Source organism: Sturnus vulgaris, chromosome 10 (assembly GCF_052056855.1).
Source record: "Sturnus vulgaris isolate bStuVul1 chromosome 10, bStuVul1.hap1, whole genome shotgun sequence".
NCBI lineage: Eukaryota > Metazoa > Chordata > Aves > Passeriformes > Sturnidae > Sturnus > Sturnus vulgaris.
This window is the reverse complement of record NC_142252.1, coordinates 4,464,082-4,478,731: the sequence shown is the minus strand read 5'-3', so window position 1 is coordinate 4,478,731 and position 14,650 is coordinate 4,464,082. Positions and strand designations below refer to the sequence as shown.

Sequence of the window (14,650 nt, the reverse complement as noted above, 5' to 3'; positions counted from 1 at the left end):
ATTCCCATTCCCACCTCCTTTGAGGCAGCCCTTACAGGACCACAGAGGTGTAAGGAGCATGGTGGAGGAGGAATGAAATCAAGAGGGATCCAAGGGATCCATTCCCAACCCGTGCTGCAGGGCTGGGGAGTTGCCTCCTACTCACCAAATTCAGGCCACGTTCTGTTTTATCCAGCCTGCAGCCAGAGTTTTCCTTCAAGGAACCAAAGATGCACAATGATAACACGTGCTCCGAGGTGCTTGAACCAGCCTGTTCAGTGCTGAACAAGGAAATTATCCTTCTTCTGCCTCCTGAAAATCCTGAGTCAACTAAAGGCAGACAAGGCAGCCGGAGGCAGCAGCAGGGCATGCAAATCCATGAGTCGGGGGTGTTTGTGCTTACTCATATTTCACCACCTAGCAGACACTTTTCAGCCTTTATTTTTATAGCTGAGGTTTTCTAAAGATCAAAGGAGAATAGGGAAAAGGGCAAGTATGGAAAGTTTACAAGAAAATTTTTTAAAAAGTCTGTATCTCATTGTTGAGATTCCCTCTTAATTAAAGCTGACATTTAGAGGCAGGGAGGAACCACACATTCCAGAGCAAAAGTTATTTGACTAAAGGCTGCCCTGCACAGGCACCTGTACATCTTAATAATAATGTTAATAATGTTCTCAGCTCTTTAACCTGGAGATTCACCATGCAACAGAGCTCTAAAAACCTCAGGCTGCTGGCAAAGTGCAGAAGGGTCACCAGTAATGCCAACACAGAATGAAAGTGCTTTTTTAACTTTTTTTTTTTTTTTTAACTGCCAAAAATATTACTGGGCAACGGTAAGACAAGGCCATGGCTTCCCCATCCAGATTAGAGATAACTGGAAAAAGAAGAGATAACACAAAGTGTGCGTGAGGGTGGCAAAACCAGGAAGAATCCAAGGTTAAGGGATCCGGCACTCTCATCACACTGGTAGAGCTGTCAGATGTCAGCTAAGGGAAAAAGGAATAATAAGGGAGAAGACAAGGGGAAAGACGAAATGTCTCCCTCCAGAAGAGCTCTCTTTTTCACAGGCACTCAGAATAGAGCTCTTTGTTTCTCTCTAGTGGCTGCCCCAGGCTTGCTCCAACCACAGCAACCAGTGGATAGTGGGAACTTCAGCTCAGCACAGCAGTCCCGGGGCCAAACCCTTGATTCTTCTTGCAGGAGTGCCAACCTGCCACAAAATGCCACAGGGGAAAAACCCAGGGGACACCAATACAGCTGCTGACCAGAAAGTCACAGCCCCTGGGAAAGGTTCACCAGTTTGCTGAAACTCCTGCACGACACAAGCTCAAGATGCTTCCTTTCTCATACCCACACTGGACACAAACCCGGCAGAGAGTGAGCAAAGGCTTCAAAAAATCAAACGCAGGAGCTGTAAATACCAAAAGCACTTGAGCACAGCAAAAACAAACCCCTCCCAGAGATGGCTTTGGTGGACACAGCTCATTTCCTAAACATATTCCAGCAGCACCACACAGAAACTAGGGAGCATTTCTCCCGGGAGAGCTCGATTCCATTTGTGTCACAACAGACTACACTGACTTCTTCAAACATGGAAACTTCTGCAGGAATAGGGTTCCCTGCAGCATCCCACTTCTGCACCAGGAAGCTCAGTGCTGATAGCTGGGAAAGCTGTTTGTGGAAGGGACCATAAAGCTCACGTCATTCCATCCCCACCCTGGGCAGGGACACCTTCCACTATCCCAGGGTGTTCCAAACCCTGTCCAAGCTGGCCTTGGACACTTCCAGGGATCCAGGGGCAGCCACAGCTTCTCACCCTGTGCCAGGGCCTCACCTCCCTCCCACGGAAGAGCTTCTTCCCCATATCCCATCTAAATCTCCCCTCTTTTATTCTAAAACCATTCCCTGCTGTACTACTGCAATCTGCCTGTGTAAAAAGTCTCTCTCTGTTTTTTTTCTAATCCTCCTTTAGATACTGGAAGGTCTTCCCTGGAGCCTCCTCTTCTCCAGGCTGGAGACCCCCAGCTCTCCCAGCCTGTGCCTGGAGCAAAGAAGCTCCAGCTCTCAGAGCATCTCCTCTGGACTCAGTTAACAGGTCCCCGTTTCTTCTGCTGAGCACTCCAGAGCAGGATGCAATATTCCCAGTGGGATCTTTTCATGAAATGAAAATGCAACACACTCAGGAAGGGTTACCCCAATATTTCCCTGCCCACAGCAGCTCATGATGAAATCAGGTCTCAGCACAGCAGTGAAACCTCGCTCACACTTCTGCCACAGTGTTTCAGCACTGTCACATCACCATTACACTGATAAGGTTTGCAGTTTTACAGATTTTATACGAGGACACAACCCCTTATTTTGTTTTTCCTGGCATATTTAGGTCTATTAGGAGAGGTGAAGTATCTAGATGAGATATACAACCAATTCTGCAGCCCCTTCCCCATTATTTCAAGACAAAATCAACAGTACAAATTCACAAATTCAAATTATCCTGAATACTCGGATACAATTCTGAACATTAGACCTGGATTTCTCAACAGAAAAACAAGATACTGTAATAATGTTTTCCTTAAAAAGGGGGAAAATGAGCAAAGCAGAGGAGCTCTGGAAATTACTTGCTGCAGTTCACACTCCAGCACTCCTGCCAGTGTTTCCTTGTGTGCTCTCACAGATTTTCTACTTTAAAATGACTTGCACCCAAACAAGCAATTCATTCACTTACAGCTTAATGCAGCAAATTCCCTGAAATTTGGGGTAATATTCTTGAATGCCTTTCAGAGAGCCAGAGCATTCATTTGGACACTGGAAATAACAATTTCCACTTCAAATACTGGGTGCCAGAATGAGTTTTTAAACTAACTTTCTGATTTTTCTTTTTGAAGTCATTCCTAGTAAAACTACCTGTCTCACTCTTCTTGCCCATAAACAGGTTTTTATCTAGAGTGCCAAAGAAAACTAATCCAAACCAACTAGAGTTGGTACACAGGCTACAAATCAAAATATATTAAACAGCCAAAAAAGCATGGAACTATATCATAATTCAAAATATAGAAATAATTTTTATGCTGATGTGGAAATTGATTTTTGCCAAGCCTACAGGACAAGTACAGGAGCCAGTAAGCAGGGAAAAAAAACATGAAAAGCTCCAATATTTGTGTTAATATGACTACCCCATACACTGCTTACAATTTGCAAATCAAATGTATGATAAAAATGCCCTAAACACAGATATTTAAATAAATGTACAATGCTTTAAACGCCAGCTGTGAGTGGTTAAACACATTGAATTTTCAAAGTGATTTAATATATACCACCAATATTAGTACACTTTGAGGGATTTACAATCCATGGCTGTTTATATAAGATGCAGCAGCATCACAGCACAAAAAAAGAAGATTTTACAGCTCAAGAATGAAATACTTTTAAAAAAATAAAAACATAAAATAAAGAACACAGTTACCAACTGAATAGACAGAAGGCCTGTGAAAACTTCAACCAGGCAGGATAACCAACACCCTGGGAATCTGAAGAGCTTTCAGAGGAAGCTGTCAAGTTAAAATAATATTGAAACAGTTGACAAGACATAATATTACACTTAGAAAGCTGCAAAAGACTTGAAAAAAATCTACTTAAATTGTGGTACAAATTCTGAGTTAAACACATAAGCATAGGTAAGTGTGCCTGTTCATTAAACAATGAATGGCATTCCTACAGGCAGAATTAGAAGATTTCAGAGAAATATGACAGAGCAGGAATAAAGCTCCAGAAAATGTATTTTCATGAGGCTCAGGGATTTACACACCAAAAGGATGCAGTTCTCAGATCTTGTTCTATCTTATTATCTTGCCCCAGTAAGAGCTGTGCAATTCCAAAGCAGATGAAGATGTTTGTGAGGGTGAGACTGAAGTCACATAAAACAAACCTCCAAGACCAACCTGACATCCACAAAACACAAACTCAGTGACAGCACAGAGATCCATGATGTCCTCACACACAGACACCACCCCAATTCCAAATTAAAGCTATTTATTTTAATAGAAATAAGAATAGAAATAATATAGAATAGAAATAATTCCACTGCAAGGGATGCATGATGATAATTGTGGGAAATCATCAGACACTGTTGGTGCTGTGCCATCAGCACAAGAACAAATCCCAGTACTGCCTTCACCTCCAGCCTCACTGAGCCCTCATCACAGGAGGCTGAGGGGAGGCAGCACTAATAATCCATTTTTTCAGCCAGAAGAATACAAACAGCAGCCCAAGTAAATCCTGGGCCACATCTCAGCTCCAAAAACCCATTTAACAATGACACTGCAGTCACCCCATCGGGCAACTCACATCACCCAGCACAACAATTTGATGCCTTCCAAATCTTCCTCTTTTTAACTCACAATACCAGTAGCTGCTACTGGCAAGGGTGAACATAGAAAAAAGGGCATAAAACATTTTTTGCTGCAACAAATGAGTAAGGAAGGCTTGCACTTTGTGTTTATGAAAATCCAAATGCGTGTATTTTTTAAATTGAAAAAATTATTCCCTCCATAAATTTTATTGGAACTATGGAAGCAGGCCATCCCTTTAGAAGTGGTCAGCTTTCCAAGAGTTTGTCATCTAAAGGAAAATTTTCTCAGGTCCTTTCAATTGTTAAGAAAACAGGAAGCAAATTTCAGTAAGCCATTTCAATAGAGTAAAACAGAGATAAAGATCTCTATTAAACTTGGCAGCAAAGCTAGAGCCCATAGATTGATAATCTGAGCAGCCCCTTGGCACCCATCTGTCCCACTCTGCTCACTGGGAAATGGCCCACCATCCACTGTGGACCAGCTGGGGCTGCCCCTGGATCCCTGGAAATGTCCCAGGCCAGGCTGGACAGGGCTTGGAGCACCCTGGGACAGTGGAAGGTGTCCCTGCCCATGGCAGGGGTGGCACTGGATGGGCTTTAAGGTCCCCTCCAACCCAAACCATCCTGGGATTCTACAACCAGGTATGTGTGAGAGCAGAGGCAGTGAGTGAGAAACCAAAAGCAAGCACTGACAGCATCCTCATCTCATTTAGGAAATTAAAAACATGACCAAGAGAAAGAGACAATAAAGACCCCAGTGTTGAGGATCACTGACAAGTTATTTGACAAAACCTTTCAGGGCTGGGCAGCAAAAGCAGCTTCAGTAGCACAGGATACACAGCCACTCTTGTTAAACAGAGCTGCATGGAATAAAAACCACATCTACTTCAAATCCTGACCAAGATCCTCAAAACAAAGATTTCTCCAGTTCAGATGTGTTTAAATTTAGAAAGCTGGCATCTCACTCAGGTCCGTGGGCTTTGGAAGTGCTGAAGAAGCAAAGTGAATCCACCACCAATCTCTTAGCCAAGCACGAGCAGGCAAAAAGGTGCTGCCAAAGATCTTCAATCCCAGAGCAAGAAACATCTCCAAGGAGCCCTGCCCAAAGTGTTACAAGATAAAACTCATGTGTCTGACCAATACCTCTTAGTGGCAATGAGGGAATGAAAAAAAAATAATTTAAATCCTGATGGTGTCAGTAAAAATTTTGTTTTGCAGGAGTAACAGTACCACGAATTAAACTGAATTAAAAATCATTTCATCTCAGTATGTTCATTTACCCTTCATTCTTTCAGTTTATTCCCTCACCCTTCATTCTAATTTTTTTAAGACACTAAAACTTTATTACATGAGATGCTCCATGTTCTAGTCAGATTGATGGGGATGTACAGACTCAACAGATGTCTTAACTTCTTCCACAAGAAAACTCCATCCAGGTTTACCAAGAGTGAGAACATTTCCTTGTACAGCAGAAAGACTTTCCAGCATGCACACAACAAGCCAAGGAAAATGAGAATTATGCCTCTCAGAAGTAAAATATTTTACAATGGAATAATTGCTAATGAACAAGGAAATAAAAGACATCACAACCACATATTAAAACACACAGCCCTCCTTGAGAAGGAACCACCCAAACCAGCCCTACTGAACTTTCATAAATTTTTATTTTTCATCTCCAGCAGCTACCTGGGAAAATAATCTAAAAATCTCAACACCAATTTCCTCTTAAAAAAATATATATAAATATATATATATAAATATATATGTATAAAATCCCTGTAAATAGGCCCAAAAGAGCTGAAAAGAAAAAGCAGCACTCACAAAAGCAATGAGTCCTCAGCCAACACATACTTTGGTTACTGTGAAATAGCCTCATCCCAAAAATCAAGAGGAAGTTCTTGCCTGAATTTTCTGGCTGCAGCAGTCAAGGCTCTCTTTTACACAAGGAATTACTTCCTAAGCTTGGGCACTGGTATCAAAGAGCCTTAGCACGTTGGCATCAGATTAAAATTAACTGTTCTTGTTGCTAAACAGCTTTGAAAATCCCAGACTTCACTCTTCTCTTTGCTTTTTCCACTAAGGGGTAGAAGCAGAAAATACTTCACACTTGGTGATAATGTCCCAGCTCTGACAAATCAAAGATTTCACATAATTTATTTTTATAGTAGTGACAGCTAGCATTTCACACATCGAAAATAAAAGGCTGTTTCAAAGCAAAAAAAAAAAAAAATCATTTAACAGCATTAGAGAACACATGAAAAAAGCAGGAGGAGCAGAAAGCCAGACACGCTCGCAGGTTGTTACAAACCATTAGTGTCAGATCACTCAGCAACATTCCCAAGCCAAGTTTAACATCAGGGATTCCTTTTCCAGCAGTCAATTCCCTGACGTGGATCCCCACATGCAGGGAGGCCACAGAGGGATTTTGGGATGACTGGAATAACTGGTTTGGGGCCACGGGAGGGCAAAATTCAAACTGTGGCTGGTGCCACTTGCCCAGGTGGCCCCAAGTAACAACTTCATGGTCACGTATTTTTGACTAAATTAATGCCAGCAGGTGGATTTAATGTCCTGGTAAAATCTCAAGCACTCAGCTTATTTAACACATGTATAAAATACCAAGTTTACCTTTTAAGTAACGGTTCTGAATTTTCAAAGTTGCTAATTTTCAAACATGAACATAACTTACCAAACAACTGGTTATTTTTCACCATAAAGCAGATCATTCACAAGCTGAAGCCCCTGCCAATTATTTCCACAAGAATCTGCCCAGCCAGGTCCTGCCTGGAGCCCAAATCCCCAGATCCCTTTAAACAGCTTTTTGCTGTAGACAGGCTTAGGGGAAAGATCTGTCATTCTTCCAGGTTCTCACTTTACTGCAGACCTTTTCAAAAGGAAATGGGTTAAATATTCAAAGGTGACTTTAAAAAGAATCTTTCAGAAACAGCTTTTTCTTGCTCTTGTCCAGGAGATACCTCTGCTAGGTAAAGCAGTTCTAAAATGACTGTAAATGAAAAACTAATGCAATGTAGAGTAGAAAACATCCCATTTCTAAAATAAACTCCATGCTATCAGATAACTGGAATTTTATTCCTTAAAGAAGCTGTGGGAAAGCTGACAGTGGGTGCACTGTCAAATACACAGCACCTAAATAGGAAGCAGAAAACTTTAGGGGGGAAAAAAAGGGGAGAAGTTGAACTGGAAAACCTTTCCAGTGTTTCCTTACTACACCTGCCAGCTGCCCTCACTCTGATTCACATGATGTTAAATCCCTCTCTTAACACTGAACACCATTTAAATCACACTCACCTCTGCCCCAATATATTGGCTCCTTTCTATTGCTCCTTCTGTGTTAAATCAAACTACAGAACTAAAAATTATTAAACCTGTCTTATCAAAGTAACTCCTTTCAAGATATAAAACAACTTTTGCTAATTGGCTAAGAGAACAGCCCCGACCTAAGATTCAAATATCACTCAGCTTTGGGTGCACCAGTGCTGGGCTCAGATCTTTTGGGAAACAATGACCTACGATTATACAAAGCCCCCAGTATTTCCATGAGTAGTAAGAACACTGTATTTCCCTAGTAAAATGTATTCATTCAAATAATTTTAAGCACCAATACATCATTAGCAGCTGAGGTGAAGATTTTTAAAAGCATTTTCGAATTTACAAACAGAAATTAAAATATATCCATCTGAGAATTTCAAAATCCATTTGTTTTGCCTGAAGGGAAGGAGCTACCTCACCAATTTCGGGAGCATTTCAATATACTGTAACCTTTAGAGAGCATGAGGAAGTCCTACTATGAATTCACAGTATATCTAATCAAAATTTATCTCAACAGAAAAACTGACACTCAGTTTAAGTCATCTTCTTAACACTTACATCCCTGCCTGCCAGGTGAGACATTTTCAAAGCCTGGTTAATCCCCGTTTCCAGCTGAGAAAATGGAAAGAAGTTGAGAAAACATTAAGAATGATCCACTTAAAAAACTGGCAAGTCAGGTAGAGAGCTAGGACGAAAACCAGCATTTCCAGCTCTCAGTGACAGACACTGCCCACTACATCAGTCAAAATACAAACACTGAAGTGTGTATTTTCCCTTCAAAAGAAACAGCTTTAACAGCTTTAGGTAAAATCATGCTGGGAGCTCTCACAAAGGCTGAACAGTGAAGTAAGGCTTGAACTAAAGCAGAGCTCCATTTGCACTTCATACCTGCTGGGTCACTAGGAGATTTCTTCTCACCTGACAACACCTACTACCTCTTACCACCTGTGCATTTAAATGCAAATATGAGCTTTCAAAAGTCTTATCAAGCTCAAGACACAGGAAAGCACAGCACGATAAGAATCCCCAGGCTGCAGTGTTTCCTTGCTAAAACGAGCCAGTGCCCTGCCCAAGGGCTTCTTGTCCTTTGCCCCCAAGTGAGTGCTCTGGACTCCTCTCTTCTGCACCTACCGGCAGGAAATGCTGCCTCCTCCATGGCGCTTTCCTGGTCAAACTGCCCTTGCCAAGAGGCAGAACCAATCCAGCTTGGCATTAATTGGACTTTATCCTTCCTTGGAACCAGCCTGGCAGCTCAGCCCGGCACTCAGCAGACTGGCTGTTATCTCTGCGAGGGCAAGTGGCAACCTCGGCAATGGCAACAACCTTGGCAATGGCAACGCTCAAGGCACCTGCAAAGGTTCAGTCCCTGGCACTGCCACCACAGGTAACAAAAACCCCTCCAAGCCCAGGCACAGTCACATTTCATTTAGATTTAGGAGGGAGGGGCGTGCATGGAAACTGAAAACGGAGCATGGTACAGCCTTGCTGAATCAATCCAAGCCTGAAGGAGTGCCTTTGCTTTGATTACATTTCCAGGAAAAGAAGGGAAAGCTCCACAACCACCTTACTCCTCCTTTTCCCAGCTGCCAGCAGCAATCAGGATCAATGTAATCCATGGTGCCTGGCTGCTCATGTCCCCTCCTTCCCCTCGCTCTCCCCAGCTCCATGCCTCTGCCTCCATGTCCCCATGGATGCTTTGGAGATGCAGCTCCCTCCCAGAGCTGTGTCCCGGTGTGGGAGCCAGGATTGGAGCTCTGCTGGTGCTGTCCCTGGGCTGGGCCATCCGGAGCAGCCTCTGTGACTCGGGGTTGTTTGCAGAACAAAGAGCTGCTTCACAGACACGTCAGTAACTCTGTGTGTTGTGAGGAACGAGAAAATACTGGCACAAACCTCAGAGCCCAGAAACCTCCCCATGCACAAAGCAGATAAAAGGGGGAAAAACCCAAACAAAACCAACCCAAGACAGATGTGAGGGCTCTGAAGCAGAAGTATCTCACTAATAACACACAGACCCGGACTGGGGTCCCTACAGCTTTTCTTGAAGAACAAAACCTGCAGCATCAACCAATATCCTTAACTCTGAAGTTATTTTGAAACCAAAGGTGCTCGAATAATTTCCCCCTTTAAACACAACCAAAACGTTGACCACCAAGAACCCAAGGACACCTGGGATTTTAAAAGGGTACTAATTTCAAACAAAGCTGCCTTAGGTGACCTAGCCCAGCATCCTGAGAGGGAGCACCAGCAGGTGCCTCTGGGAATAAACTCCCACTGTTGGCCAAAGGTCCAAGCTGTATCCTAGCACAAATTTCCCAGTAAATCAGCCTCTGACAAGCAGCTGCCCAGCAGAGCCCAAGCCTCAGATGCATTAAATACACTGCATGGTGATAAAAAGTGCAAAATATACAGACAGAGCCAATATTCCACAGTTAACAGCCTGATATTTTTGTTTTAACAACCACCTCTGTACAAAGATTAGCCAAATTCCATATGCAACTCAGTACAGAAAATCCAAGTTACATCCCTCAAGCATTTCTGTTCTGGCCTCCAGAACTGCAATATCCAACCAGGGAACTTTAGAGTGAGGTTTTTCCTGCCTCTAAAATACATTACCCAGAGCATTTTGTTTAAAGTGCTCCCACTATCTCAAAGATTCTACTCAAAAGCTCGTAAAACAACGACTTTGCATTTTTATATTTCTACTTTCCTTCTATTTTATTTCAGTCTGTAATGACCAAGCTGTTCCCTAGTAGCATATGCTTTAACCTGCCTCCACAATACCCCCGCAAGTTAATTACTTTTGTCTCTAAAATGAACAAACTGAAGCACAAAGTAGCTAATCTCTGTGCTTTTAGGGAAATGCCACCTCAGGATTCATTATATGAAAGGACATCAATTGCAAAGCAAATCCCAGACTCTCTAGAGCGAGCACTGCTTTTTGAAGTATTAAAAAAAAAATCAAAAAAAAGGCAAAACCAGAGAAAGACAGGAACGATAAAAACTTTACAATATATCGTGTATGAATTGCAGCTAACACTGCTATTACTGCAGGACCTCCACAGCAATGTTTATGTTGCATATCCAGACATCACTGGCCGTAGGGCAGCTCCTGAACTGGTTTATTTTGGCTACAGCAAAGCACAGCCTTGCTCCTCGAAAGCAGCTGATGAACTCTGCTTCCAAATCAGCCTTTGGGCAGTGGCCACATGGACCAGGCTAGATCCAACTTTATTCTCCTGGCTCCCCATTGACATTAACCTACTGAGAGTACATTTAGATCAGATATCAGCAAGAAATTGTTCTTTGTGAGGGAGGTGAGGTCCTGGCACAGGTTGCCCAGAGAAGCTGTGGCTGCCCCATCCCTGGCGGTGTCCAAGGCCAGGTTGGACAGGGCTTGGAGCAGCCTGGGACAGTGGAAGGTGTCCCTGCCCGTGGCAGAGGTGGGACTGGAGGGGTTTTAAGGTCCCTTCCAACACCAACCATCCCACATTTCTGCGATTCTAACCCATTCTGCTTGCCTTTGCCGGGATAAACACAAAAAGCAGCCACAGCATCGGGGAGCTGCAGCACCAGGCGGCTGCGGGGCCCGTGGAGCAGAGCTTTGCACAGGGACGGACGGACGGGGCCGGCGGGGTCTGGCAGCCCGGGGCCGGGAGCGCGGCTCTCCCGCAGCCGCCACAGCGGGGCCGTGAACGCCGCGCTCCCCCCGCGCTCCCCGGGCTCGCGGCGCTCCCGGCAGCGGGGGCCGAGGCGGGGCCCGCAGGAAGCGGGGCCGAGCGGCGGGGCCGCGGCCGGGGACAGCGGGGCCGGCCCGGAGGGAGCTGGGGGAGAGCGAGGGAAAGAGCGAGGGGCGATCCCCGCCCCGGGCGCGCCCGCCGCAGGCCCGGCCCGGCCGGGGCCGCACAAAGGGCGGGGGGCGCGGCCGGCAGGTGTGAGCGGACTCACCGGGTGGGGCGGCGCCGCCGCCTCGGCGGACGGACGGAAGGACGGACGGAGCGGGGCTGAGCGGGGCGGCGGCGGCGGGACCGGGACCCGGCGGGGCGGCGGCGGCGGCGGGGCCGGAGGGGAAGCGGAACCGCCGCGCGTGGCCACTGCCCGCGGGGGCGGGGGCGAGGCGGAGCATTGCCGTGGGGGCACCGCCCGCCGAGTCCGGAAGCTGCGTCACCGCGGGGCATGACGGGAGTTGTAGTCCGCTCCTTGCTGATGGGGAAAGTCTTTCATACCTATAAACTATATCTAATATTTATGGTTATTTCTTTATATTTTTTTATTTATAAAAAATATGATATTTCTCTGGATTAGAGTCAGAGAAAAACAAAAGAGCCTGGTAGCATTAAAAATTAATTATATCATATATATATTATATACATATTATATATATTATATTTAGTCTATAATAAATCAGCCTATAAAATAAATAAATATTAAAAATAAATAACTCAGCCTAAAAAATTACATCAAATGTTTATATTGTAATATTTATTATAAATAAGTATAATAATAATTAATGATAATCAATTTATTTTATATTTGTTTTATAATAAATGTTACATAGATCATATATTATGTGTGGTATAATATATATTCTATCTATAAAATACATTACTGTAGATATTATATACAATATATCTTATATGTAATAATGTTATGCATAATATATTACATACAATGTTGTAACATTTATTATATAATACATATTAAAATATAAATATTTATTATATGTTATATGTGTTATTATATATTAAAATATATTTTAAATGTATAACATTTCTCTTTTTCTAGGCTGCTTGGATCTCTTATTTTTCTCTTCCCACCTCCTCCCAATCAACCTCCCCCCCTCAATCCCTCAGGTCCTTCTCAGAGCCCACCTGGGGCAGGAGTTCCCTCACTGGTGACAGCAACAGGACACAGAGCAGCACTTCCAGTGGCACAAGGCCCCAGCTGGATACACAGCTGCCAAGAAATCCAGTAGGAACACAGCTGGGAAAGCAGTGTCTGTGCCCTCAAGGCTTCTCCCCCAAAACTCCTGTGATCCATTTAATTTTCCACATGATTTCTCCAAGCTTCCACCTGCCCAGGTTTGAAGCAACATCCGATTTTCCTTTTGGAAGGAGCAGGACACACAGCAGGCAGCTCCTCTCCCCCAGCTCTTGGGGGAAAGGATCCACAGACACCTTAATCCTCCATGCAGGTCCAGGCACATCCAAATTTCCAGTTTGTGGGTTCCAGTGCTCCTCTCTCTCCACAGAACTCTTGTCCCTGCAGATGTGCCCGTTTTCCAGAACAGCATTCCCGAGTGACCCTGCCATGGTGCTGAGATGGCTCTGCTCCAATCCCCCGTGAGCACAGCCATCCTTTCACTTCTCTTTCTGTACTTGCTGCTTTCCCTTTCTGACTCAGCTCAGCCACTGCTAATCCACCTCTGCAACACCCCTGGAGAATCCACAGCAGGTTTGTTTGTGGCTTCCCCCTTCCCTTGGCTTTACTCCCCATCCCTCCTCACCTCTCCAAGCTGCCTCAACCTCGTAGCCCCAATCCCTCTCAGCTCCAGCCCCATTTGCAGAATCCTTACTTCCCTCCCACCCATGTGTCTCCCTTCCCAAGCACACTTTTTAAATAAACTAAGAGGGGGTTTTTTTGTATTTTTTTTCTTACACCCATTTCTTTGTGATTCAGAAAGCCTTAATTCCCAAAATTGCCTCACCCCCTTTCTTTTCCCTGCTCTGATTCAGTCCTTACACATATTAAGGATGGGGATGTTTGTGTCCAACCCTTGTGGTGGTATTTTCTTTCCAAGAACTCCTGAACACCTCATTCCTGTCTCCAAAACTGTCAGAATTTTTGCACAGGCCTTACAGCTCCTCCTCTGATCTCTGTGATCCCTCTGGGGCTGGCACTTGAGTCCTCCTGCATGGCACACCTGCTAAATTCTGTGCTGGCTTAGTGACAGCAGTTTCTGCTCTGAGAGAGAGATTTACTGGCAAATTCCTTTGTAATTAACATTGCTATGGTTATCAGATTTATTTACAGCTTGTAAGGAAAAATGTGTCTGCTGTATTTACGAGTGCCATGGACTTAAAAACAGCAAATATTTGCCACAATAAAACCCCCTCCTTGTGAAGCTCTGCCATTCCTCTCATATTTTACATTAATCAGAATCAATTACTTAGGTTCAGTTGAAAAGGTGATTGACAGCAATCTTATTTCCATATTTTTACTACCTGCAATATTTTTCCTCATTTACCCAGAGGACATTCCCATTCCCTTTCCCTGGGTTTTGTCAAGGAGACTGATTTAGCTGAGGGATTCAACCTGTGATTTTCAACTGGTGTTAAAAAACAGGCAATGAAGTCCTGTCCCTCAGCTCTGGCAATCTGGGATGTTGCCATTCCAAGGCTCAGGCTACAAAACAGAGTTACCTACAGAAAACAGAGCACAGGAACAAACTCAGCTCTGGGAATTAAGCATCCCACTTGGAGACAAGTTATACAGAGCTGGTCCCACTGCTGACAGCCCAAATCTCTCTTTGATTGTTTCCAACCTGCTGTGGAATTCACTCTGTTCAATTCCAGGAGGAGAAGGATGCCCAAAGGACCCTGAGGCTACAGCTGGACATCGGTGAAAGGCTGCACACCAAGCTCTTGAAAGGAATTTTTACACACACACACACTCACCCGATTACCTGCTTTGACTCATTTACTCGAGGCTTATCGGGAATAAAATCTATTTTCTCCTCACGGGGGTTACCGTGGGCTCCCAGTGCCACCTACTGACAACTGGAGACAGCACCGAGCTGTGCTGCTCCAGAGCCTCTCGACTTTTCCATTAGGTAATTTCCTTCTATTTATCAACTGTCCTGCACACTCAATGCAGATCTTCTAAATATTTGCTTCTAGTCACTATCCTCCCTTTTATTTTCTAAGAGTCTCTTTTCACTCATTAAATAAGGTGAAATTTCTTCGAATTTTCTAAACTCTTTCAATTTTCTGAACAATT

General features: G+C 44.2%; 1 protein-coding gene across 1 annotated transcript in view; it reads right to left on the bottom strand.

Moving 5' to 3' along the window:
- Window positions 1–11,739, bottom strand: part of PAK2 (p21 (RAC1) activated kinase 2) — a 41,895-nt gene extending 30,156 nt beyond the window's left edge. The window contains exon 1 of the mRNA XM_014870421.2: window positions 11,600–11,739. The gene's annotated coding sequence lies outside the window, so the exon portion shown is untranslated. The remainder of the gene's footprint in view (window positions 1–11,599) is intronic.
- Window positions 11,740–14,650: the final 2,911 nt, after the last annotated feature.